At 48.3% G+C, this 27,741-nt stretch overlaps 1 protein-coding gene across 6 annotated transcripts in view; it reads left to right on the forward strand.

Annotated features, from left to right (window-relative positions):
- LOC119386962 (L-sorbose 1-dehydrogenase) overlaps nt 1–27,741 on the forward strand; it is a 531,651-nt gene that overhangs the window by 18,493 nt on the left and 485,417 nt on the right. The gene's annotated exons all lie outside the window — the stretch shown is intronic.

Genomic DNA, 27,741 nt, shown 5'->3' on the forward strand with positions numbered 1-27,741 from the left:
ACATGCAAAAACATTACCGCGGCTTGCACTAAGTCGCGCAAGGTTGGGTCACGACAGAGCTGGTGATCACGTTTCAGCTTACCTTGTTGACCATCTGTACAGAATGCATGGGCGGTCATTGAGCGCGTGCCGGTTCATGATGACAATTTGCTATCTACGACATGCGGCAAACCTCCACCATAACATCTCTGCAGTAAGACTGTCGTGCTTCCAATGGTATAAGGGCATAATTATTAATGGCAGATTATGGAGAGCGCATGACTTAATTATTCCTGATTATGCTTAAATAATTTTGGAGCTCTCTGCAATTTCTTATAATCAAAGCAGCAGCGTGTTTGGCACAATATCGCATGGTAGTGGCGTTCGGCAGTGTTTGAGGAACCCCTCGAAAGAATAGCTTCCTAACTACCTAGAAACTTCAAAGATATCGCAAGTTCAAGTCGCAAATGTCCAATGGAATGGCACATTTTAATGTTCACATATATATTCATCCCCACGTTATACCGCGACTCGGAGGAATTAGCAAAAAAAAAAAACTGCCGCGCTTACTCCTGCCTTGTTCAAAAAGCATCGTTCCAGTTGGAACAACTTCAGGTTGAGGTAGGTCCAATATTAGTTCCTATAAATTCCTTTCAATTGTGCAATGGCACTCTACAAGACAGCGACACCAATGCCTTGGTTCAGAACGCTTACTTAAACTGTCGGATCCTTGTAGCAGTCATGGCCCTACGCAACTTGTGAAAAATGATCGGCCTATACCAGTGGCTCTCAAATGGGGGTCCGCAAAGCCACTTTTGGGGGTCCGAAAAACCCATCCTCGAAAAGAAGAAACAAAAAACGCGTTTTTTTGCAGGCACGCTAAATCCTGTGAAAGCGGCCCCTTCTTATTTTTCAGAATACTTCACCGCTTAACATTTTTGCATTGCAGCGGAGCTCACTTGCGTTTGTTCTCCATGAGATGGATGCAAAGCTTTTGTCGCAGTTCTCTACGACATACGTACGCGAGCATACTTTTTCTGAGCTTGCATATTCGAAGATTAAATAAAGGTGGAAACAGGTTGAATGTGACTGCGGACCGCACAAAACTTATTGACAAGCTGTTGCGACTGATTTGGCGTGGCACCTTTAGTTTGACAATTCTTTGGCGGGGAGAAATAAAAGACTTATATTTAACGGTGCATGTTGCGTTATTTTTTGTGTACCCCCCCCCCCCCTTTTTTTTTCTCTCTCACTGCAAGGGGTCCCTCATCACTTCCACCGGTCCACAAAGGGTACCCGAAACATCAATATCTGAGAACAACTGACCTATACAATTAATATATGGCAGTAGCAAGCCACACAGAATAAGTTTAGCGCAATTGCTAGCGTGTACGTTATTTTCAACTTAACCCAGTGGTCTTTGTGCATCGAAAACCTTCTAACGCGACGACATTTCTACAAAACAAAGGAACTTTTGAAAGAGGGGGGAGCGATTGTCACGTTGATGACCAAGTTACGAAGTTGACTAAAATTTCCGCATATTGCATGCAAACGTTCATTAATGACGTGCCGGCGCTAAGCTGACCGTACCAATAAACATACACAATATGTGTGCGTGCGTGCGTGCGTGCGTGCGTGCGTGCGTGCGTGCGTGCGTGCGGCATTCTGTTGAATAAAAAGAAGAGCCACCCATCCTCTCCGTCGACAACGCGTCCGGGGCTGCATTTTCCGCTGCGCTGGACAGTTAGGCGCACATTCGTCTTCCTGCCATGCGGGCAAAACAAGCGACGCGGATAAACTGCACGAATACCACAGGCACACAGATCGCACCGCATGGTGCGCTGAATCTTCATTGCAGTCACGATCCACTCTGTAGTGACAGCGTTACTCTAGATGGACAACAGTTCTCTTCTTGAACCATGCGCTCCCTCCTGTACCCGCCTTCTACCGAACAGAACAGAACTGGAGGCTAAAACTTTAAAACGGAAACATGAATGTCGAGCCAACATCCCGGGTTTTTGTCCGGCATGACCAATTTTGAAGATTCTGAGAGGCTTTGGTCGCAGCATTTACGCCAACGCGCCCTCTTTTTTTTTGCGAAGACCACAACGCCAGAACCTTTCGAGTGCCAACAAGAAAACGCCGTGGGGGGCCACCGCCATCTCGCTGCCGATTCATCCGCGTGCGTCGCGCGAAAACGAAGCGCCCTTACGTGCTTCGACCGCGTAATGTACGGAATCGAGCAACTTCGAGTGTACTCCAGAAGAGGGGCCAATCGATTACGGGAACGTCGCGTGAGCCGGGGCGCGGACGCGCGCCGGCAAGAGATATGACAGGAAGTCGAGCATTCACTCCGATGCGCGGGGGCGCCTTTCAGAGGCAGCGAAGCGTCGCGACGCTCGTACTACAACGGGGAGGACCCCGCGTCGACGCAATCACACACGAGAGAAGTTCGCGATCGCTCGCTACAGCTCAAACACGTGCGACTGCAGAAGAGAAACAGTCGGTGGAATGTCTAAGTACGAGATCGGCGAGAGGCTTGATGCTCTACAAATATCAAACTATAAATATTGAAATATCGAACTATATATCATTCGAAGCATTGCGAGTGTCCCGGCGGTTGCTTTTCTAAACTGGCCGCGCAATTTCACGCTTATTTGTTGTTCATTACGAACAGACGCTGGAGATGACATGCAAAAATTCCTAAGGACCTTATCCGAGTACGAGCGATGCAAGAGTACGGTTAGGGAGCATTGCGTACAATACAAAGCTGATGCTTTAAACTTGTGCATCTTGACAAGCGCAAAGGAACAAACACAGAAGAATGAGGCACGTAAACAGGACGGGCGCTAGGCATCAACTGAAAGTTTGCCGATTAAAACGATGGAAATGTTCAAACGTGCGCAGAACCCACAAATAGGCGCATACTGCGCTGCTAACACAGGATACCTGCAATGTCGCTTCAGATAAGCTTTTTTCCTTGTCATGCAAACCAAGTGAAGGTGTGCTCACACATTTATCTGCTTCTAGACGGATGCAGTTCTCCTCGCAGATTTCGCGAGCTTGCTGAGCAGCAAAGCTTGGCAACATACGGGATCCCCTAAAGTCAGGCATGCAAGAACACCCGCGGCAGTGGTGCTTTAGCGCCTGGAAAGAAAACAGGCACGCATGATTGCTACAACGCGCCGTGGTAGTTCGGCAAGGAAATGTGTCTCGTTGCTATGCTCGAGGACGCGGGTTCGATTGCCGGCCACGGCGGCAGCAACTCGATGGGGGAAAAACGCAAAAAAAAAAACGTGTACTAAGATTTACAAGCACGATAAAAAACATGGCTGATCCCTGTGTCATACGAATCAGTATATAACACGAAAGTGAAACGTGTTTTGACAGACGTAGCTGAGCGTTTGTTGCGCATTCTTTCGCCCCAAGGGCGAAGGAATGAATGCTACAGCAACAAATTGTAATGTAACGAGAAGAACGGCAAGCAGCTCGAAACTTGCAACGCGCTGCTCAAGCAGAAAGGACGCACGGAACGAACATACACAGGATGAGAGCGAACTAACTCACATTAGTAACTTATTTCTGAGTGAGCACCGCGCTCCTTTCACAAAAGCGACCGCTGCACTGAGCCAAGTGACCTTTGTGCTCTCAACGCGAGACGTGCAAACCACCGCGATCAAGAGATAAGCGCACGCACAAGCAACCACGCCCTGTAGACGCGGGCGCTCGTCGCAACGAAGACGACCTTTCAAGCGCGCTCTTCCTGCGCTCTTCTACGCTCTTCGAGCCCTTCGCGCCATCTCGCTAGTGATAACGAAAACACGCTGTAACACCGATCTCTGAGTACCGCCACCGGCAAATGGTGTATATAAATAGCTCGCCGTTAGTATTGCGAAGAATGTGCCGTGGCCGAATCGTTTCGCGCTGCGCGTTGCGGAGCGAAGGATCGTAAGTTCGATTCCCGGTGAAGGAATTTTTTCTTTGCCCACTGTTAGTCTTTATATTTTACAACGTCATTCCGTGACGGAAATACGTCAGTGGTAGACCCAGGCATAAAACACTTTCGTGTTACAAAAAAGCAGGTGGTTGAAGCTAATCCAGAATCCACCACTACGGCTTTCTTAATAATCATATACCGTTGGTTTCGAACGTAAGAGCGAAGAATTCAGTTTCTGTTTTTTCATGACAGCTGGTGGATAGCATAGCTGCCTCATGTGATGCCCTCTTTCTTTCTTTCTTTCTTTCTTTCTTTCTTTCTTTCTTTCTTTCTTTCTTTCTTTCTTTCTTTCTTTCTTTCTTTCTTTCTTTCTTTCTTTCTTTTCCTTTCTTTCTCTCTTTCTTTCTTGGTTTTTCTTTCTTCCTTTCTTTCTTGCTTTCCCAAGCTCGACAATTGGGACGGCGGGACATTTTTATAACCCGAGAATGCGTTTAAATTATGCGACCCATTTTTAATGCTCTCATCCGGAGAAGCAGCTCTCAACGTAAGTCCGTTAAAAAATCGTATATTCATCGCATACATTACAGCTTCACAGAAAACAACAAATCAGATACTGAAAAATCGAGTATACCTCATGGTCATTCGAAAGTATTTCACCTGAAGGTCCCGTGGCCACGGTGGCGTAGAGGTTATGGTGCTGGACTGCTGACCCGAAGGTCGTGGGATCGAATCCCGGCCACTGCGGCCGCATTTTCGATGGCGGCGTAAATGCTCGAGGCCCGCGTACTTATATTTAGGTGCACGTTAAAGAAGCCATTGAAGGGAGTCGAAATTTACAAAACCCTGCATTACGGCGTCACTCATAATCATATCGTGGTTTTGGTTTAACCCAATAATTATTATTAACCCACTTTATCTGCAAACGAAAGGACATGATTTAGAAACCAATAATCCCTTTAAGGATGAACGGCACCCGGTCTAACAGTTAGTCCTCTCAGATCACGTCAATGGACTAGAAAAAGGGGGGCGGATCGCATTCAGACATCAAAATTGCACTTAAAACGTGAACACGTATATTAACTACGTAAACTGTATGTGGCCTTTTTAAATGCGAAGCATATCTTAGCGAACTTCTGCGACTTTGAGCGTATCTATCTATCTGTCTATCTATCCGCTTACGACTTTGTGCTCTCCTGGCCGTTTCGTTAACAGGATGGACACCAAAATTGGTATGGCGTAACATGACTTTACGACGAACATAAATGACAGGTCATAACATGAAAATCATGATATCCATGTCATGAAAGACATGATTTACGTGCCACGGTCTTGGTGATCTTGCAGCCGTTTCGTTAATTTGATATATACCAAAATTGGTATGGCGTGACAAGAGTGTATGACGAACATAAGTGGCAGGTCCTAACGTGCAAATCATTACACGCATGTCATGTACAGCATGATTTACATTCCAGGCTCATGGTGCGCTCGCGGCCGTTTCGCTAGCTTGATATACACGAAAATTGGCATTGCGCGACGTGACTGTGTGACGAACACAAATAACATAAGTTAAAATGAAAATCATGAGACGCTTGTCATGTAAAGCATGACTTACGTGCCACGCTCATGGTGCGCTGGCGGCCGTTTCGCTAGCTTTATATACACCAAAATTGGTATCGCGCGACGTGACTGTGTGACGAACACAAATAACCGGCGGTAACATGAAAATCATGACACGCATGTCATGTTGTGATGAGTGAAGTGCGCGTTTCGAAAAGGGCGCGAGAGTGACCAAAGCCGTCGGCGCAAGAAAAGAAAAGACGACGGCTGAATGTGCGTACGCGAGTTCTCGGGGCGGCAAATGAAAGAAGAAGATGTGCGAACAGGGCGCGTGAAGTTACGCAAGACGAATTAGTCCAATGAGGATCTTCCACGCGAGTCAGAAGAAGAGAGCCACGGGTGCAAACAGAAGAGCGAGCAGACGGGGCGGAGACGTGGCCGAGAGAAGAACGTGACCAGGGCGCGGGGGTGGCGGCCGGCAGAGTTCCTGCATCGAGGCCGCGGCGGGCTCCCACCTGGACCCAAGGTTCTTCCGTCGTCTGGCGTTGGCCAGGCCTCTTCTCAACGTCTGGCGTTGGCCAGGCACGCCTCGTCTCCTGCTCCCTCTCCAAGCGTCGGTGGACGAACGCTGAAAGGTCGCTGACCGCGACTCGCCCGACGCCACTGTCTCTCCGAGCGACGCCTTCATCCAAGCCGAGCCTGCGTCCCGCATCTTCCAGCATCGCCGCATGCACTACTGCGTCTCTTCTGTGGGACTACGTGTACGGAACGGTGAACGGTCTTTTCATTCTGAAGTTACATCTATGCATTGTTACAGTTTATTAAGCGGCCCATAGTCCTGTTAACTTTCTCTATCTCTTTCATGTTTTGTTCCATTTTCTATCAATTTCTCTCTTTTTCCTTTTGTTCAAATATACTGAATGTTGTTTTTTCTTCCGGGCGCAAATGGTCTCGTTTCTCCTTCCCTCGATGACGGTTGTGTCATCCAGGTTTGCTTATAAGAACCTACGCGAGAGCTTGTTAATTTAAATAGCCTCGTGACAAATTGGCGTCCGCGACAGGACGAGACCGTTTGTGACACTCTACTGGTGTTCAGAAATAGAGAGAAAAGATGAGCAGGGCAGATTTAGAAGAGCTGGGAAGGCGCATGGGTCTAGAAGGCGAGGAACTGGTGGCGTGGTGCGAGGAACGCGAGAGGCGAATTAGAGAAGAGATGGCTGAGGAAATAAAAGACAGGATTGAACAGATGGAATTCGAACGCGAAATGAGAAAGAAGGAAAGAGAGCTTGAAGAGCTAAGGCAAAGAACGCAGCAATTGCGGCTTAAGCTGGCGGAGGTCGAAAGGAGGCGATGCGAAGGTAGAGAGTGGCGGGATGAATTTTCTTATCTGAGCTCCAAAGAGCAGTTACTCGATGTGTGCTCCGAAGGCAGGGCCTTCACGAGTGAATCAGTATCGCTGTTTAGTGGCAGTGTTGCAAACGCCAGCAACCACACTTTAGATACAGGATCTCTACAAATAGAGGATAGAGTCGAGGCGGAAAGCGAGGGCGAGAATAACCAAGGACTAGAGACAGTGCTAAATATGGCTTCGCCGAACGTCTCTGAGAAGGAACAGTCGAGTTCCTTGGAAAGCAATTCGGCTATGCGAACTGGTGCAACAGAATGCTCAGTGATTGAAGAGGCACATAGTCCTCTAGAGAGCCCTGATGAAAGGGTAATAGATGTTCGCATGAAGTGCGCAATTGAAGACCGTGAGGCGGTCTCTAGAGAAGACGCCGAGTCTTCATACATAATGAGCTCAACAGAAACTTACGCCAGAGTGATGCACGAAATCCAGGTAGAGAACTCTACGGATGTGGCCGCGGAGCCTTTTTGTGTGCCGCCAGCTGCGGTAAAAAAGGGCACGGGAATGACCGATGACCGCGCGAATAACTCCCTTGTAAACACACAGAAGTTAGTACTCAGGATCAGTACCGATGAATTGTATACGAGTGAGCTGGCAAAGAGTGCAGAAGCACATTTCAATGAACACAGACAAGGGTCACAAGTTCAGTCAGCTGTAGGTGATGACGAGGAGAGGCAGGATGACCGTGATGGAAAAGCCGGTACTCTTGGAGAACAGACAGCTGAAGTGGCGAAAAGTGAGTCAGAGTTGAGTACTATTTCACCAATCCATTGTTATTGGAGCCATGAAGATGCCGACTTATGCTCTATCGCTTTTTGGAGTGCGAAAGAAACTTCTTTCGAGGTTTCAGGTCGATCCGAAGCTTATGGGCCAAAGCAAGGGATTAGCTTGCAGGCAGCGTTTGTTCGGATGCTGTTGTCTCGACGCTTCCAGAGGCATTGTGTTGGGTTCGGATCCAATCCATCCTACGCAGAGGCTAGCGTTTTAGCTGAGCAGGCGTTTGCTGAGCATACGAGTCTTTTTACGCTTACTTATACACGAGCGTTTTGTCGACAGTCCTTCCAAGACCTTCCGGTTGTTCACTAGACATGTGATAAGGGTTGTGCGTCTTGTGTGGGACGCTATCACTTGAGGTAGTTGAAAGTAACCGGTAGCTTCTCTTGGATTTCGACTAAGGACAAAGGAATGATATTGGTTGTATATATTTTAGGTTTTGAACCGCCATTTGGTATGAAGTGTGGTGTGATTATAGTTTTGGCATGACGCTGGGACCATGTTTTGAAATGTGTGTTGGACTTAACCAGCATATTTTTGTGTTAACGCTGAAGGTGCAGTGAGTGTGTTGGTGTAAGATTGTGTAGTGGACGCTGTGCCGAACGTGGGTTGTGCGTGGCGAAACGCGCACTTACCGGCAGTTTTTTCATTGGTGAAAAAACTTATCGAAAGAGGGCTTTTGTGATGTGCAAGTGCGCGTTTGAAAAGGGCGCGACGCAAACACAAACCGATGAAGACGACGACGATGACTGGCGACCGTAGCACGTGTGAGCGTGAACGATTTTTCGTCCAATGGAGAGCCGCCACGGTGTTCTGGAAGAAAAGCCACGGGTGTACAACGGCAAAGCGAGGAGACGTGGCCGGGACGTGACCGAGTGAAGAAGGCGACCAGGGCGCGGGAGTGGCGGCCGGCAGAGTTCCTGCGTCGAGGCCGCTGCGGGCTCCCACCTGGGCGCGTACCCAGCTTCTTCAATCGTCTGGCGTTGGCCAGACACACGCTGCTCATTGTCTGGCGTTGGCCAGTCAAGACCGGCGTCTCCCGCTTCAAACCCAGTCTGCGGCTGGCGAACGCCGAAGGGGCGTCCGGCCGTTGACCTCGACTCGCCCCACGCTTCTGTCCACCCGAGTGAGACTCTACCGCACCTCTAGCCGTTGGCGTCTGCGTGAGTTCGTCTGTGCCTTGCCTTCACAGTCCCCGCTACAACGGTGACACTGCCTTTTTCTCTTGTGTTTGTCTTCTGTGAACTGTTCGCGTCTTTTAACGTTTTCCTATTCTTGTTAACTCTTTTGCGCTTGCATTTTCTGTATCTCTTCCCCTCGCTCTCTTTATTTCTGCTGTGTAAATATATTGAGTGTTTCGTTTCGTGTGTGCACAAATGGTCTCGCCTCGTTTTCTTGATGACGGTTATGTCATCGGTTGAATGTTTACCGAACCTACACGAGAGCATAATAATTGAATAGCCTCGTGACAAATGGCGTCCGCGACAGGACACTGGTACAGACTCTTTACAAATAGAGGACAGAGGCGAGGCGGAGAACGAGGGTGAGACCAAGCAAGGTCTAGGGACAGTGCTAAATATGGCTTTGCAAAACTTAGCAAAGAAGGAACAGTCGCGTTCCTTTGAAAGCAATGCGGCTATGCGAACTGGTGCAACGGAATACACACTGATTGGAAAGGTACATAGTCCTCTAGACAGCCCTGATGAAAGGGTAATAGATGTTCGCATGAAGTGCACAATTGAAGACCGTAAGATGGTCTCTAGAGAAGACGCCGAGTCTTCACACATAATGAGCGCGACAAAAACATACGGCAGAGTGATGAGCGAAATCCGGGGAGAGAACTCTGCGGTGGTGGCCTCGGAGTCTTTTAGTGTGCCGCCAGCTGCGGTAGTGGATGGGACGGATATGGTTGAGAACCATATAAGTAAGCCTCCCAAAAAGAGAGCGAGAGTAACGTCTCGAGTAAATGCACAACCGATTTGTGTGGGAGAATTAAAGCAGAGTGCAGATGCAATGGTCGACAAACGGAGAACAGAGTCCAAAGCTCCGTCAGCACAATGTGATTACAAGGTCCGGCAAGATGACGCAGATGGAGGAGTCAGTAGTGTTGGAGAACAAGACGCTGCACTGGTACAAAGTGATCCCCAAGAGAGTAATATTTCACGAGTTATTTGCTCTCGGAGCAGTAAGGAAGCCGACTTGGGCTCTATGGCGTCTTGGGGTGCACCAGTGATTGCTTTTAAGGTTTCTGGACCTTTAGAAGCTAACGGGCCAAGGCAAGGCATTCTCATGAAGGAAGCCGTCACTCAGACGCTCCTGCGCTCGTGCGCTTGGAGACAACGCTTCCGACTGGAATGCAGACATTCCTCCGTTGACGCTAGCATTTTGGTGCTTGAGAATTCAATGCTTCACAGGTTTAGGTACAGACGAGCGTACGGTGGAAAATTAATCCAAGGGCGTCAGTTTCTTTTCTCGAGCCAGGTGATCAGGGCTGTTCGGCTTGTTTGGGACGCTATAACTTGAGCGTCGAGTTTGAAAACCGGTTGCTCCTTTTGGATTTTGGATTGCGGACCACCGAGGTGTACTTCGATCTTGTAAATATTTGTTTATGAACTTGCATGCCATGCGAAGTGTGACGTGATGTATAGTTTTTCGCATGACGGTGTAAATGTGTAAAAAATGTGTGGTCTACTCAACAAGTTGATTTTGTGTGTGGTAACTTTCAAGATTGATTAGGTGTCTTAGGTTAAGACAGTGAAGTGCACTGCGTTGAATATGTGTAGTATGTGGCCAAACGCGCATTCATCGACAGTTTTTTTTTAGAAAAAAAAAACTTTTCGAAAGGGGGACTTATTGTGATGAGTGAAGTGCGCGTTTCGAAAAGGGCGCGAGAGTGACCAAAGCCGTCGGCGCAAGAAAAGAAAAGACGACGGCTGAATGTGCGTACGCGAGTTCTCGGGGCGGCAAATGAAAGAAGAAGATGTGCGAACAGGGCGCGTGAAGTTACGCAAGACGAATTGGTCCAATGAGGATCTTCCACGCGAGTCAGAAGAAGAGAGCCACGGGTGCAAACAGAAGAGCGAGCAGACGGGGCGGAGACGTGGCCGAGAGAAGAACGTGACCAGGGCGCGGGGGTGGCGGCCGGCAGAGTTCCTGCATCGAGGCCGCGGCGGGCTCCCACCTGGACCCAAGGTTCTTCCGTCGTCTGGCGTTGGCCAGGCCTCTTCTCAACGTCTGGCGTTGGCCAGGCACGCCTCGTCTCCTGCTCCCTCTCCAAGCGTCGGTGGACGAACGCTGAAAGGTCGCTGACCGCGACTCGCCCGACGCCACTGTCTCTCCGAGCGACGCCTTCATCCAAGCCGAGCCTGCGTCCCGCATCTTCCAGCATCGCCGCATGCACTACTGCGTCTCTTCTGTGGGACTACGTGTACGGAACGGTGAACGGTCTTTTCATTCTGAAGTTACATCTATGCATTGTTACAGTTTATTAAGCGGCCCATAGTCCTGTTAACTTTCTCTATCTCTTTCATGTTTTGTTCCATTTTCTATCAATTTCTCTCTTTTTCCTTTTGTTCAAATATACTGAATGTTGTTTTTTCTTCCGGGCGCAAATGGTCTCGTTTCTCCTTCCCTCGATGACGGTTGTGTCATCCAGGTTTGCTTATAAGAACCTACGCGAGAGCTTGTTAATTTAAATAGCCTCGTGACACATGTGCAGTTGGCGCTTTTCTTTTTTCTAGCCATCCTTGAGGAATGCCGAGTTGCACAAACTGCCAAATCTGGTTGAAACCAAAGCTTTTTATCAACGAAGCAAAATATTAATCAAAAAGTAACGATGAAAAATACAACGCAAAAGCGAATAAAACAGCGACTGGATCACTCGAAGCTAGCAGTTGATGAACTCTGCCGCATGCGATTGTTTCATGCCCCCATATGTGTATGCCCACATACAAGGTCACGAGGTCGCAGCCAACCCGCGTCAGTGAAGAAAAACAGGCTTCATTCTGAAGCCAGCAGCCTGTTCGTGTAAAACCTGAATAACTAGACTCGGCATAAAGAGCACGCGTAAAAATAAGAACTTTGAACGTTACCCAGAAAAATGAAACAGTCACAAAATTACCCGGCTTTTGTCATTAGCGCAAGGCATGCGCGCATTTTTTTTTGTTTTTTTTTTCGTCTGTTGCTATTTTTCAATGAGGCGAAGTTCACAAGGACGTCATTAAACTGAACGACAGCGCCTGAAAAAAGAACGAGTACAAAGGACATGTCATGACAGCGTATCTAAACAGTTTGATTCCTCACTGAGACGAGCTTTTGAATTTTTCCGACCGTGCCACCGCTCAGAAACACGATGAGCGGCAGCCCGAATGCGACTACGTGCTCTGCGCTATGGGACAGTGGACCGGCGCCTCAAAGCGAGCTTGGCTTGACTTTGGCCTTGCTTAACTTGGTGGTGCACATTCCATTCAAGGACTTACCCGTGCTGGAGGACTACACACTGGGGCAGCTGAGGCAGGAGTACGATTACGTCATCGGTAAGCGACCGATGGAAAGTGGCAAATACGGAGAATGATATTTGCATTCGTTTCCGTGCTATGCGCGCTTTCAGATGAAGCGTAATTCAGCACAGCCCACGTATTTTGGTGCGCCATACGAGCTGGAACATCAAGTTCATGTTTAATAAACGATTACTCGCAGCGTACTGATCCGAATGCGACGTACTCAGTTGCCAGAGACACCTTTCCGCTTGAGCATTCGGTGACATGAACACTTGCGCTTGACAGTTGCATTTAGGCGCTACGACTTTAAAAGAACGTTTCAGTGTTCTATCTCATATTGCTCACAATTAAACATTTTGTACGTGTACAAAATAAGCGTTTGTTAAATTTTGCGTCAAGACTCTGCCAGGAGCATCTATGCCACATTTAATAATTAAATAAACAAGCTTGCAGATGAAAGAGGATGAACGCAGCTGGATGGTATCATACGTAGCGCTCTTTTGTCGGGGACATGACGCGGGGACTATCATTTTGCATGCTGTTTCATGAGTAAAGAGAAGCAAGCAAGATTATCCTAAATTGCAGGAAATACGCTAGAAAGAGATCAGAGAAGAAAACGCGATCCAAACGACACGTTGTGTTTCTATATTAATGAGAGCTAACAGACATTAATGCCAAGGAAAGTATAGGGGGCGGTATTTGAAGCAATTAGGATATAAATGAGAAGAAAGTAAAATGGACGAAAACATAACTTGCCGCCGGCACGGACCGAACCTGCGACCTTCGAATAACGCGTCCGATGCTCTACGACTGAGCTACGGCGGCGGTCCTCCCCCCGTCCACTTCATGGGGTATATATGTGCATTTAAACCTAGGAGGGTTAGTCAGCGCCAATCGCAGCCATGGCGGCGAGTGTGGAATACTCTCTTTCTGCCTGTTGTCGTCACGTAGCACGTGATCTTTTTACGAGCTGGCAGTTGACCAGTCTGTTAGTTCTCATTTATATTGTGTCTAACAAAGAAAAACGAGCCCTTAGAGTAATCTTCTTTCGTTCATTCATAGCGAGGGTCTCGTTCTGGCAGACTTGATGCCTTCAGGTAGTATGCGAGGTATTATTGGTCAGCTGCCAGCTCGTAAAAAGACCACATGCTGCGTGACGCCAACAGGCAGAAAGAGGGTGTTCCACACTCGCCGCCATGGCTGCGATTGGCGCTAACACTCCTACGTTTAAATGCGCATATATACCCCATAAAGTGGACGGGGGGATGACCGCCGCCGTAGCTCGGTGGTAGAGCATCGGACGCGTTATTCGAAGGTCGCAGGTTCGGTCCCTGCCGGCGGCAAGTTATCTATTCGTCTACTTTACTTTCTTCGCATTTATATTCTAATTGCTCCAAATAACGCCCCCTATACTTTCCTTGGCATTATTGTCTGTTAGCTCTAATTAACATTGTGTCTAACAAAGAAAAACGAGCCCTTAGAGTAATCTTCTTTCCTTCGTTTTGTTTCTACAGCTACTCGTGCCGTCTTCTGTGTCCTATTTTAAGCTCTGTAACTCAAATGAAGATCTGTGAAAGCAGCTGTAACGATGTGTAACGTTCGTCGTACATAACAATAGCGCGCGAGTAGCACGCCCAAGCCGTTACATTAAACGTTACAGGACAGCACATTAAACATGGAACTGTGAATCGAAAACACATACAACAGATGCCCCTGCCCCGTTGCCTCACTCCATAGTTGCAATCATAAATGATGGTAAGGTACTGAAGGATAGATAAAAATTTTAAATAAAAAAAAGGTTACCATGCAGTGATAACGAACCGACAAATAAGATAACGGAGACGGCGTCTTTTTATTTGTCGCTTGACGCCGGAAACTATTGCAAAATCTTGCAGTACAGGCGGTTTTGTAGCGCACAGATGGTAGCGTATACAGGCATCAGCGTGACGAACCACTGACCTGGATCATTAAATGAGAGCTCTGAGCGCAGTTTCTTTATTTCGCGTGCTGCCCCGAAAACTAGAGCGTCAACAGAACCGGTTATCTCATGAAGTTAAGCATGCACTCGTCAGTGTAAATGTTCATGCAGCAAAATTTTGCTTTGGCTAAATTTGTTATAAATGAGCTACATATATCACTGATTGGGTTATGGTTGGTGATCCATTATAGTAAGTGTACTATCGGCGCCAAATGAAACCCGAGCAGCGGCAAGCATTAGAAATGGTATAGTGCGCGCCGTCCAGTCATTGACAGACGCGCACTGCGCTGTATCTACGTTTAGAACGTCGCTATTATAAATGACAAATTAAACTTCAGCGTACTAGAGGTTACTGCTTCAGTGATATTGTGAACAAGCATTACGAACACGGGAACAATATTTTTTGTAGCTTCTTTGTGCAGAACAAGTGTATGTAATGAAGTCCTGTACAAAGAGTCGGGGGCCACAGACCACATGTTCTTAACATTTGACTGATTGCCCGGATGATCTCGTCTAGTTGACGCAACGATTCGTGGATGTTCTCGTTCGAGAGCCCGGATAACGGCTCTGGCTTTTGGGTCAAGGTCGCTTGAAGATTGCCGACAGTGGGAGCTAAAAGCATTTCATGACAAACGCGACAAACGTGGACGCGTCCCCCATCTGCGCAGGTGCCATTCAAACAGGTGTGCCTGCTGAGAAGACACTGCTGGACATTTCAAAGCCACGCGTCGGACGCTCCTTTATGAAGCTGCACACATTTGAAATTGGAAACCCCACGTACTTTAATTAAAAATAAGAATTCTAGTTTTATTGCTGTATTGGGGCAGTGTAGTACAATAGCGGGCTTCGCTTGCAGGTATCAAACATTCGTACGTGATATATGCCATTTCACATGCGTCCTGCAGAATATCAAACAAAGTTAGCACGTTCTTTCCGACCGAGTTCTGGGAGGTGGTGTGGGCAAGCTTCCAGTTGCTGGAAAAATTTCGAGGACACTCGGGAGTCGGTAATAAAGCGCCCGCAGAGTGAAATAAAGAAAAAAAAAGTGAGAAACAAGCCAACTTAGTCGTGGTCGCGTCAGGTCTATTATGTTCACAAAACTTCGATAACGAGTAGAGGCTACAAGGGCGTTTGTTGCTGTAAGACTGCATGATCTTAAAATGCAGACGCACCATTTAATGAGTGCCATCTCTAAAACTTGGGTACTGCGTGTAAGGTAAAACTGAAGGAATCTAGAAGTGGAAATTTTAAGACATGCTCAAGTGTATAGCGAAAAAGGAGTGCTGGAGCCGTTGGGGTAAGCGAAGAGAACTGATCGGGACACTAGAGTTTTGTAACGGCAGGTGTGGAGCCCTTCAACAGAAGATCGTGGTGAGAGATCTCGTCGTCCCCACAATGGACGCATAAATTTCCACGAAGAGTGTCAATCCTTGCGCACGTGTGCTCTCCAACGATCTTTAAAGGGGGCCCTGCGACACTTTTTCAGCACGTTTAGGAAACGCTGCCGATCGGTAGTCGAGGCTCCTGAGAACACGCGAGCGAAAGGTTACAGCGCAGCCCACGGCCCGGAATTTACAATTAATTCTCACAGTCAGGTAAAAATCCTTCCCTCTTCCTTCTACAGATGAGGTCATATACCCGAATGAAAGCGCCATACAGCCAAATTCAAGCCCACTGGCTGATTTAAGCATCTGAGCTGCATAGTTACCGTGGCCTCCGCAGGAGGCCGCCACATGGCCGCGCGCTCGTTCGCTATCACGCTTAAAGTAAGGCGCGCGTTCGAAGGATAAAAGAAGAAAGTGTTCAAGGTCATGACGCGCACGTGACGCACATTCTTTTCCCCCGTGCCATCCCTCCCTGCTTAGCTTCCAGCGCGCTCGTCGGGACGAGAGAAGAGAGAAAGCAATTACGGCGTGCGACAAATCTCTGTAACTCCGCTCGAACTTGACGGATTCGAAAAATTGTTGCGGCGGTCGATTCGTGAGGCAATAAACTCCTCTAATGAAGCCATTCGATGGTTACTTGGAAAAGTGTTGAGGTCCTCTTTAAGGCTCAGGGCCGCTGCTCTCTGAAGCAACTCGTCAAGTATGCGGGATGTGTATACGTCCAAGGTGGCTGCTTGGGCTGCTTGGTAATACGTCTTTGTCAATGAAAAACCATTTTAGTGCGCAGAAAGTCTCAAAAAAGAAAGAGGGCTATAGGACAGAGCTCAAAGCCTTGTACTCTGCACTCCGTCCTTATAGTCTTCATTAAAGGACCCCTAAGCAACTTCTTAAAATACAATGAACGAGCGTGTTATTCTCTCCAGACGTTTCCCATCGTTTCGGTACAATTCGTCACGCCAGCAGTCTGATCACGTGACATCATGAGGAAATAAGCTCTCGAGCGGTCCATGGGCACCGTGCACAGGCCAGAGGGCGCTATCTAGCTCTCACTTATCAGACCATTTTTGCCGACATCGGCCGATGGGGCTGTACAGTGTGACGAGATTAAAAAAGACCCGAAAACATGTTTCGTGGTTCATCACCCATCGCACGAAAGAGCACATGCGCACTTGGAATCTTCCAGATAACGGGCACCCTTGCGTCTTCATAAAAAATAGAATGTCGGTGCTAATGTTTATCGCGTTTGCCTAACATTGCTTTTTTTTTTTCCTCTCACTACACGCTATGCGTTCTGGCGCTGCTGTCGCAGGAGGAAGTTTGAGCAGTTTGAGCCCACGGTGCCCATAGACGAGGAACGTTAGTGGTGAATTGTCTCCTACCCTGCTTTGTCATGCTGTCGCACGCCCATTCTGCCTTGACTCGCATGACTATCGAGCGCGATCAACCTATTTTACTCTTTTTGTGCGTTTTGGACTGTGCAAGCTAGCCGAAAAGCGCTAAATCCTGATAGGCTCAAAGCTTCGTGTTGACATTGTCCACATGTTTTATGAAGAAATAAGTGGCGAAGAGGAGACAGCGCCTGTAGGAAAGACAGTGAGGCGAGAGAGAAACAGCTCTCCCGTCTTTGAACGCGGAGCTGTTTAGGTGCCCTTTAACATGCTGCGTACCAAAAGGGTTTTTCCATGTCAAAGGTGCATAAATTCGTTCACTGGTTTATATACGTTACTGGCTTCCACGCAGTTGGTGGCGGCTCTGCCGGATGCGTCGTCGCAAACCGGCTCTCAAAGGATCCTGACGTCACGGTACTGCTACTGGAAGCTGGAGGACTCGAGCAGGCCTCCCGACAAGTGCCTTTCGCGGCACCCACCAATCTCAGAGGCGACGACGACTGGGACTACTGGAGCGTACCGCAGAAGAACGCAGCCCTCTCCTTCCATGAACAGGTGGGCACTTAACCAAGTATGAATTCATTCAGATTCAAAACAAAGGGACACGCGCTTCCCAAGCGTCAACTACTTCTCAATGCCCATACGTACACCGTTGCCGAAAACCCATACGTGTTCCCCTACACGACAGACAGAACAACCACCTGGACTGTCAGGTACTCGTTGTATACGCGCTTATGAGACTGGAACAATGCTACCGCAAGACTGGTGTTCCTCACGTCAATGCCCGTATGCAGGCCCGTAGCGAGGGGAAACGCTAGCCCCCCCCCCCCCCCCCCACCCCCGAAATTTTAGTGAAGTACGTGTTTTTACCAAAAATAGGTGATGAAAATATGTGTTTTTCTCAAATAGTCAAGGTTTTCAGCAAGTGCCCCGCCTCCCCCCCCCCCCCCCCCCCCCCCCCCGAGGAAGATTCCTGGCTACGGGCCCGCCCGTATGACTATGGTGTACTGGTGGTGCGTCGCCTGGCGCCGAAAACGTGCCTCTCTTTGCGATGACGGCCAGCGGTGCCAGAGCACACCGTACTACTGTGTCGCAACTTGTACCCCGTCCCCTGAAGTAATTTACGGTAAGCTGATATAAAAAGCCTCCGGGATCAGTAGTTGTTGCCGCGTTCGTCGTGCGCGTACCTGGGAAGCTCGCTCATTGTTCCCTTCTGTTCCTCATGACGCGTTAGCGAATTTTTTTCGTGTGCGTGGCAGACTCAGTGTTTGAGGAAGCCTGGTGCATTCGAGTTTTTGCAGACTGATTGGAATTAAGGGCTTTTTCTCATAGGATAAATCCAACACCCCGAATACATCGCAGTGCATTTAGCTGCATTCCTGCGCTCTGGCGTCTCTTTGAGGAGTAAATTGTCTAAAGAAATGGAGCAGCATTCGTCATTGAACGTTATATATTTTTTTTCTATCGAAAACCTTGCGACTACTCTGCCGGCTCATGCAGGTGAAGGGTGCTCGTAGGACTCACCTGATGATGCAGGGGCGTAGCCAGAAGTTTTTTTCGGGGGGGGGGGGGGTGTTCAACCATACTTTATGTATGTTCGTGCGTGCGTTTGTATGTGTGCGTGTATATATGCGCAAGCAAAACTGAAAATTTTCGGGGGGGGTTGAACCCCCCAACCCCCCCCCCCTTGGCTACGCCCCTGTGATGATGTTAACGTTATCCTTCCGGACCTCCTCGTTTGTTTCGTTGCATTACAACATAAAATTGGTGTGATCGATGTGCTTTTTTATGCCTTCTGCAATCAGAACAGTAAGCATGCAGACGATCCGGGTCGCTATTCTGCGATAGGAATTGTGCAAACTCAGACGACGCAGAAGCAGCTTTGTTTATTGCAATCAGAGTGTCGGAACGGAACGAAAACCGAAAACGAAAAACGAAAAAAACGATATTTTTGACCGGAACGAAAACGTAACCGAAACGTTATTGATTATTTCGTTCCGGAGTGAAACCGAAATTTTATCAATCGTTTTTCGGTTCACGAGAAAATTTCGCAATCCGGAACAACTGAGCTCATGCAATGTGGGCATATCTCAGGGTGTAGTATTAGCGCGTACCTCAGACAGCAAATCCAAAGCAAAGATATGTTGAAATTGTGCGAAAAACGAGAACAGTGGCAACCAGAGATGTTCATATTAACGCAAGTGGATTTTAGCGCGCCTGTCAAGCAGGCCAAAGTGGAGAGGGCATTGTCGGCGCTGAAGTTTGTTACAGCAAAAGCTGTTATGAGATCACAACAGCCGATTTTGGCTCCATAGTTGTCCGCAGCCGCCGGTGTACGTGACCGCTATCGCGTGGTATAAGAAAAAATTAAATGAGAAACAAATTTCTAGGATCCGCGCCCTCTGCGTGGCAGTCGGGTCTTCCACCACAGTGTCACGCTGGTGCTTATAACTCCATTGCAAAAATACTCTACACAGGCGTAATGTCGGGCAAGGAATCGCGTTAACATATGTAATATAGGGGTGGCAGAAGAGTAAAATAACAACCAGTCATCACACAATGCTAATAGCGCAAAGAGTGTGTGGTTTAATGCTTCCCACCAGTGTTGCGGAGTTACCACTCCGGAATTGGAATGACTCCGGAATCTTCAACATTTTCGCGACCCCGCAATGGAATGGGGACAACGCTCGGAAGAATGGAATGGGAATGGAATTACGTCTTTTTCCGAAAATAGAGGACGTTTTCGTCTACGTGCTGTTTTTCAAGCTTCAAACGTTAGTAAGTCAGAGCCTCGCAAGTTAACACTAAAGCAGTATTTTTAAAATGACTTAGCTGATTACAAGCACGCTACATTTATAAGCAACGCGCCTGCTACAAACGGAGGCATCAGTTAGTGTACAAACAAATGCATTATCCCAGCAGATACCGAAGGGAGAAACAAATTACACCTGCGCGTTGGTTCCCATTGATACCCCTACCCGAATACTCTATGCGAATACTCTATGCACAGCCTGATCTTTATCTCACGAGCAGTTTAGTACCTGACACACGTAAATAACCTTTGCGACAAGGAAGACATTTCATACCTGCGCACAGGCGAACACAGAAAGTTCTCCTCACCCCATCCATGCTTGCGAGGCGCGCTTGACAAGCGTGAGTGCTGACGGGCAGTGCGGCCCAGTGTTTCGTATTCGATGCAAAGGCGCTTTTGTCAGCATAAAAATACGCTATGTCGTCATTTCAGCATTAACAGATTTAAGCTTAAACAATATTGAAATACCAACATTCGTTCAAACATGTTGACCACGCAAATACTATCGGTAGCGGGAGAACTGCCCCTATGGGAATTAGTAGGGTGCTTGTACTGCACGAGATATGTCACGAAGCTACTATTCCTCGACCTTGGCAACGTGTTTTGCGTACTTTTGCAGTTCTTAATGCATTTGATGGCATCAACTTTATGGGCCGTTCATTCTTAACTCGATAAAACTATCAAGATGCCTTTCCTACGTTGAGGAATTACAGGAATGGAATCGGACTGCCAGGCCATTCCCTGAGTGCCAATGGGCTCAGAATTTTTCATTCCGAGGAATTGAAAGGAATGGAATTGCGGCAAGTTCTAATTCCCCGGAATGGAATTGGAATCGAATGGAGGCGCCCATTCCGCAACACTCCTTCCCACCCACTGCAAAGTGCTCAGCCATAATTCTTCATTATCAGCCACAGCACAAAGTGCAGATAATGCCTTACAGATGTGTAGCGGGTACCGCGATTCTCCGAAGAATGAAGAAAAATGGCATAGTGGGAACTTCGCTACTTCAGAAAAATTGCGACGATTTATGACGTAGTGGGTCCGTTGCATGTTTACTTGTATTAGTTGCCCCAAGAGATAACAACGGGCTCTACAAAGTCCGCTCTTCTAGCTTTTGCTGTGACTTGCTGCGTGTTTCACGCAGGCCTGGCGATCTTTTTATCAGAACAGCGGTCTCGCAGATCAGAGAGTACACTCAATGACGTGCTGCTTCTGAGATCGTGCTCACTCCCTTGACACAAAGAATTAAGCCAACTGAAAAAAATCGTATTTTTCTTGTGAGAAAATAAATACTATGACTTTGAAATGAATACTGGTTTGTGCTAGTTGGTAGGAATACGTGGTACAGTTACTTCCGCTCCTCTGAAGAACGTGTTTTACCCTTGTCCCACCCAATGTTTTTTTTTTAATAATTGCTTTACCTTTTCCATATTTTCTTTTTTTATACAAAGAAAAAAAAACCGTTACGGAACTTTTTTTTTTTTCGTTCCGGAGCAGAAACGAAACGGAACTTTTTGCGGTGAAACGAAACTAAAACCGTAACGAAAAACATTTCGTTCCGACACCCTGATTGCAATAATGCATCCAAATGTGTTTAAAACGTGTTATGTGACAATTTTAGTCAAAAACTGCAGAAAGTTTCGCACTGCAGATTTAAATTTCGCGCGACGGGCACAGAAGGGCGCGACGTTCGATCGTGGCGCCCTTCTGGTGGCGTCGTCGCAAAAGTGAGCACCGTTTTCCCATTGGTTTGCTGCGATGACGGCACACTACCCCATGCTAGTACACCATAGTATATATGGCGGTTCTCTTTGCAATGAGAACTTCGCAAAGGGAACTTCGTGACAGCTGAGAGATGGGTCGACACCGAAATACATTTAAACATCACATGCGTCGCAGCTTAAGGACGTGAATGATGATTTGACATAGGGCTGTCGTTGGGTGTATTCCCCTGTCAGAGAGGACTCCATCACTACACGCACCCTCCTGAGCAGAGCTCTAGCAACTCCCTTGTCAAGAGGGCCGCAATAAGACGCGTTGTTCATGTTATTCTCCAGATTTTCCTTGCTTTACGGGATACATCTGCATCTTCTGCCCACCGACCTGATCATGAATAGACCATCACATGCTAGCCCAACTTCGAACCATAGCAACTTACCAACCTAACCCAACCTAGTATCCATATGTCATGGTCACAGTCACAACGAACATCGTCAGCTGCAGCCGAATCTCATTGAATATAGAAGGTCACTGCAGGAGCAATTCTTGAGTAATCCTTCTCCCGCATAATTCAAACGCACTGTCTTGCCTCCAGGTTTTCTAGTTTAATTCATACTCAGAAAAAGCATGCCATCTTCTGTCGCCCTCTATTACATTTGTTTTCATTTGACATTTATTACGTAATTAAAATATATGAAACGTCGCCCGTACCTCGCATTTGCGTAGACCAGAATACTGTCCGAAGTCCTCGATATAAGGAAACATATTTGGATGTAGATATGACAAGCCATCACAGCTAAGCGTGATGGAGGCGATACTACAATATTTAAAGACAACAAGAACTAAACAGGAGATTTCATCTTTAACAATAATTTATCGGAATTTACGTGCCGAAACCGCGACATGATTATGAAGCACGCCGCAGTGGGGGTATCCGGATTAATGTCGAACACCTGGGATTATTTAACGTGCACCCAAAATCTAACTACACTGTCCTCTAGCATTTCTCCTCCATCGAAATGCGACCGCCGCGGTCAGGATCGAACCCACGACTTTTGAGTCAGCAGCCGAGCACCGTAACAACTGCACCGCCGCGACGGCTGCGGTTTCATCCTTAATTTTGTGATAACTTCGATCTTGCGCTGTGAATATGTGCGGGTTCTGTGTTTCCCTACCCTATGAGTTTCCTACTACCTGCGTGGGACAGCAGACCTTCCTGCGTGAGATCTTACTGCGTGGGACAGCAAACCGGATGCTATGTTTCGGTAGCCCTCGTAGATCTTACTTCTCATCCTACCTTTTGATTCTTTGACTTGTCATGTCCGTTATTTTTTGTGGCATTTCACGCATTTCCAGCACGCAATGCCGCAATGCCACATTCTCTGCGGTCGCTTCGGTGCAACGCTCTCTTTAACCTTTTCTTGCCACGCACAGCGACTGTCCCTTTCACGTGGCAGGGCACTCGGCGGCAGCAGCGTGCTAAACTTCATGATGTACACGAGGGGCAACCCGGGAGACTACGATCGCTGGGCTAGTGAGTACGGCGCCAAAGGTTGGGCGTACGAAGACGTGCTGCCACACTTCAAGGAGATCGAGGACTATCGCGTGGGTCCACCAGACGGTGAGTGCTCCATGACCCTCCAGATATAAGCGTTTCTTCATTACAGCCGAGCAGTGCTGCTCTTTATCTTTTCTGATCGATACCCCTCTGAACCCTTGCTGCTTTGCGTCTAATGTAGTTGTGAGGGGCCTGTCGCTGCTTTACTCTAAAAAAGAGGAAGCTCGTCTCTACATTCGGCGTAACTAGAAGGAAGAAACGGCCTAAAATGCATCGGACATGCTTTATGAACCCTTACACCGAATCGTTTCAGAATACCATGGCACAAGCGGCGAGGTACCTGTGGACTATGCTAACACCACCACGAAGCTGACCAAACTTCTTCTGGAGGCATGCAGCCAGTCTGGTTATCCAGTGCTGGACTACAACGGCCCTGTGCAGCTAGGTACCTAGACTGTTCATAACGTTTTAAGGTTCCAAAAGTTAATAAGCTTGTCAACCACCTACTGCGTGTGTTAAACGGTCACTGCATAAATTCTACTCGCTTCGCAACTCGAGCCTGTCATGTTTGGCGCAACGTAAATGCTTTAGCTAAAATGTAAAGGAAGCGTAGTTATGTTTACGCCTTTTGAAGTGAGCCCCGTCTCCTGTACACAGGCTGTTCTCAACTTCAGACGAACCTGGCAAACGGTGAACGCATTAGCGCTAGCAAGGCCTTCATCCAGCCCATCGCCGGCACGCGAGAAAACCTTCACGTGGCGCTCTTCAGCCAAGTCACAAAGGTAAGTCCTGGCCAAAGAGTGCACCGCTCCACGTATATATTGCCACGAGCATGGGATGGCATTGCGCTATTCTACTGTGTGTATGTGCCACTGTAAAACTGACGAGAGGAGAAGGAAGTGGAGAAGACGAAGAAGCGTGTTTTTCTATTATTCTAATTTTTAGTTAGGATGAGAAGTCTGGGCTGAATGTAGAAATAATTATTGCACTAGTTCTTTTTATGTGTGCTTGTCTTTTGTGTTAACTTAGTAGTTTTAAATCTTCATATCTACAATTCTTGGCCAATCCCCCAGAGTGGGTATGAGCCATGAGTAGAGGATCATCATCATCATCATCATCTGTGTCGGTTCAGCTCTCTTTTTTTTTTTTTTTTTATTGACATGATGTAAGGAGATGTTGGCGCACAAATAAGGCGCCGGCTACTCCTTAGCTCTTGGAGTACATAGGGTCCATAAAGATAAAGTACATATTGTCCACATTTCTAATCACAATTAACCCGTAGTACATACAATATACAACTTAGCGTAACAGTCAAGACATAACAGTCAAAACAACATATTCAACAATCACATACATGTGTACACACGGTGATGTAAAAAAAAAAAGAAACAGCAACTGTTGCATAACATATCCAAGACAAAAATAGTCAACACACATAAGTATACACTCTGCCGTTAATACAAAACAAAGCTTAAATCTGCTAGTAATGGCCAACACACATAAATATACACTCTGTCGTTAATACAAAACAAAGCTTAAATGCGCTAGTAATGGCCAAGGATGCCACTCTCTTCAAGAAAAATTTTCAATGCTTTTAAGCTCGACGTCCTGGTGCCCCGACAGACAGAGGTTCTGTACCTTTCGTAATAACGTGACATTTCTGGTGGAGGTGCTGGGTAGTGTTGTATGCACTGCGACCAGCAGGAAGATCCCTACAGTAGTCACGCCTTGGAAGAACCAGCTGACTTACGGCGTAGTCGGCGGCAACTAGGCCTACCACCTGAATTCGGACCCCTTCCACAACTCTACAGAAGTATGGCAAGCGCGGGGACACAGACTCAACAGACATCGACTCTGTCTTCGCCATGGTTTTTCAACGCCCCGCGAACTCCGAAGCCGTTTCACGGTGACACTTACGAGGACGTCGACGACTGGCTTGACGACTACAACCGTTGCGCCAGCGTCAACGAATGGAACGAACACCGGAAGCTTCGGTATGTCTACTTTTACCTCGAGGACTCGGCGCGCACTTGGTTTGAAAACCATGAAGCTACCATGGCAACCTGGCCGGAGTTTTGCACTCAGCTTCAGAATACCTTCCGAAGTTCTGACCGAAAGGAGCAAGCAGAACGTCTCCTCAATTCCCGGAACCAGCGCCCGAACGAGAGCGTTGCCATGTTCGTTGAGGACATGTCCCGGCTGTGCCGGCGAGCTGATCCGTCAATGACAGAAGAGAAGGTGCGCCTACTGATGCGGGGCGTAAAAGAGCAGTTGTTCGCGGGACTCGTGCGCAACCCTCCAAGCACCGTAGCGGAATTCCTCCACGAAGCCACGACGATGGAGCGAATGCTACGGCAGCGATCGTCGCAGTACGAACGCCCAAGCAATCTGTCATCTGTGTCATCGTCTCTGGCAACACCTGACGTCACGAGCGCGAGGGAACTTACGGAGCTCGTGCGCAGTATTGTACGCGAGGAGCTGCAAAAACTGCACGCAGCGTCTCCTCCGCCTCATGTGGCTGCTCTAACGGATGTTGTCCGCGAAGAGGTCCGGCACCTGGTTCAACCGTTGATGGCTCCGCCGCCAGCAGAGGCTCCTCTTTTAACGTACGCGGAGGCGTTACGTACTCCTGCACCGGCAGTCGGCTATCCGTCCCGTCTGCCCACCCAACAGACGACGCCGTCCTACTCAAGCCCACCGCATTACGAGAACCCACGACTCAATGTTCGGAAATCCAGTGTGTGGCGCGCTCCTGACAATCGGCCCCTATGTTACCATTGTGGTGAACCAGGTCACGTCTACCGCGAGTGTACGTACCGACACATGGGCCTTCCTGGCTTTCGTCCAGATGCTCGTCGACCGCGGGATGGTGAGCGGCCCCGTGCTATCGCCGAGTACTTGGCAAGCCAGCAGTCCTCCACCTTTCAGAGACGCCAATCCCGCTCACCGTCTCCCCGGCGCTCCATGTCACCTGGCCAACACTCAACCTTTGCCGACGTCGTTGCGGGACGATCGCCTAGGTCCCCAAGCCCACGCCGGAGAAACTAGGAACAGCGACCTCCGGGGGTGAGGCCGCTGTCGATCGACCGTTAAAAGACCCTCCTCCGAACTGCCTGCCGACATCCGACGACTCCCTTTCGCAGACGTATACCCTCGACGACAGACGTGTATCTGCTGACATCTCCATTCTTGTCGACAACCACCCCGTAACTGCTCTGGTAGACACGGGCGCCGATTACTCCGTTATCAGCGCTGACCTCGTTGTTCAGCTGAGAAAGGTAACGACACCGTGGGGACATGGACCCAACCTCCGGACAGCAGGCGGTCACCTATTGACACCAATTGGGAGATGCACCGCCCGGCTTCAAATCCGTGAGTCGACGTACGTTGCTTCTTTCGTCGTGTTGCGTGAATGCTCCCGAAGAGTTATTCTCGGAATGGATTTCCTACGCGAGCACGGAGCCGTTATTAACCTTCGAGACCTGCTTATAACGTTTTCAGACGACCATGCTCCCAGACAGAAAGATACCAATACGCAGAAAACTGCACTTCGAATTGTTGACGATACCCTCACACTTCCGCCGCGAACCAGTATGTTGGTAACTGTGGAGAGCGACTGCGATAATAGCAGTAATGGTATCGCCGAAGCGAACCTGTCGGTGCTCTTGGCTCGGCAAGTCTGCGTCGCCCGCGGTATCGTCCAACTGAAACGTAGGATCACTCAGCTCTTGATCACGAATTTCAGCGGCGAATACCAACACTTGACAAAGCGAACAGCAATCGCTCACTTCGAAGCCATTGGCGACGAAGCATTTTCTACGATTGCTCCGATTGCCGCAGCCGCCGAATGTGACACTGCAGTGGCCAGCACAGTCGATGTGAATCCGAAGCTCACATGCGTGCAGAAGGAGCAGCTACGCACTATGTTACGCACCTTTAGTGACTGTTTTGCGTCCACTTCAAAAATCAAGCAGACCCCAACCGTAAAGCACCGCATTATAACGGACCCTATCGAACGACCGGTACGACAGCACGCCTACCGGGTGTCGCAAAAAGAACAAGAGGTGATACGTTCTCAGGTGAAGCAGATGCTCGACGATGACATAATCCAACCCTCGACCAGTCCATGGGCGTCCCCCGTCGTACTTGTAAAAAAGAAGGACGGCACTCTTCGATTTTGCGTGGATTACAGAAAACTCAACACAGTGACGAAGAAAGACGTCTACCCTCTTCCACGCATAGACGACTCACTGGATCGACTTCGACATGCCCGATATTTCTCATCCATGGATTTGCGAAGCGGCTACTGGCAGATTGAGGTCGATGAACGCGACCGTGAAAAAACAGCGTTCATAACTCCCGACGGCCTCTACGAATTTAAAGTGCTACCGTTCGGCCTGTGCTCTGCTCCAGCGACGTTCCAAAGGATGATGGATACCGTGCTGTCAGGCCTCAAGTGGGAATCGTGCCTTGTCTATTTAGACGACGTCGTTGTTTTTTCGCAAACATTCGATCAACATTTACAACGACTTCAGTCCGTCTTCGTCGCAATTCGCAAAGCAGGCCTATCACTAAAACCGGAGAAATGCCATTTCGGCTACGACGAACTAAAGTTCCTCGGACACCTTGTCAGTCACGATGGCATTCGGCCAGACCCAGACAAGACAATGGCTGTTGCTGCATTTCCCCCACCTTCCAACAAACGTGATGTGCGTCGATTTTTAGGCCTCTGCGCATACTACAGGCGCTT

Source organism: Rhipicephalus sanguineus, chromosome 3 (assembly GCF_013339695.2).
Source record: "Rhipicephalus sanguineus isolate Rsan-2018 chromosome 3, BIME_Rsan_1.4, whole genome shotgun sequence".
In the NCBI taxonomy this organism is placed as follows: Eukaryota; Metazoa; Arthropoda; class Arachnida; order Ixodida; family Ixodidae; genus Rhipicephalus; species Rhipicephalus sanguineus.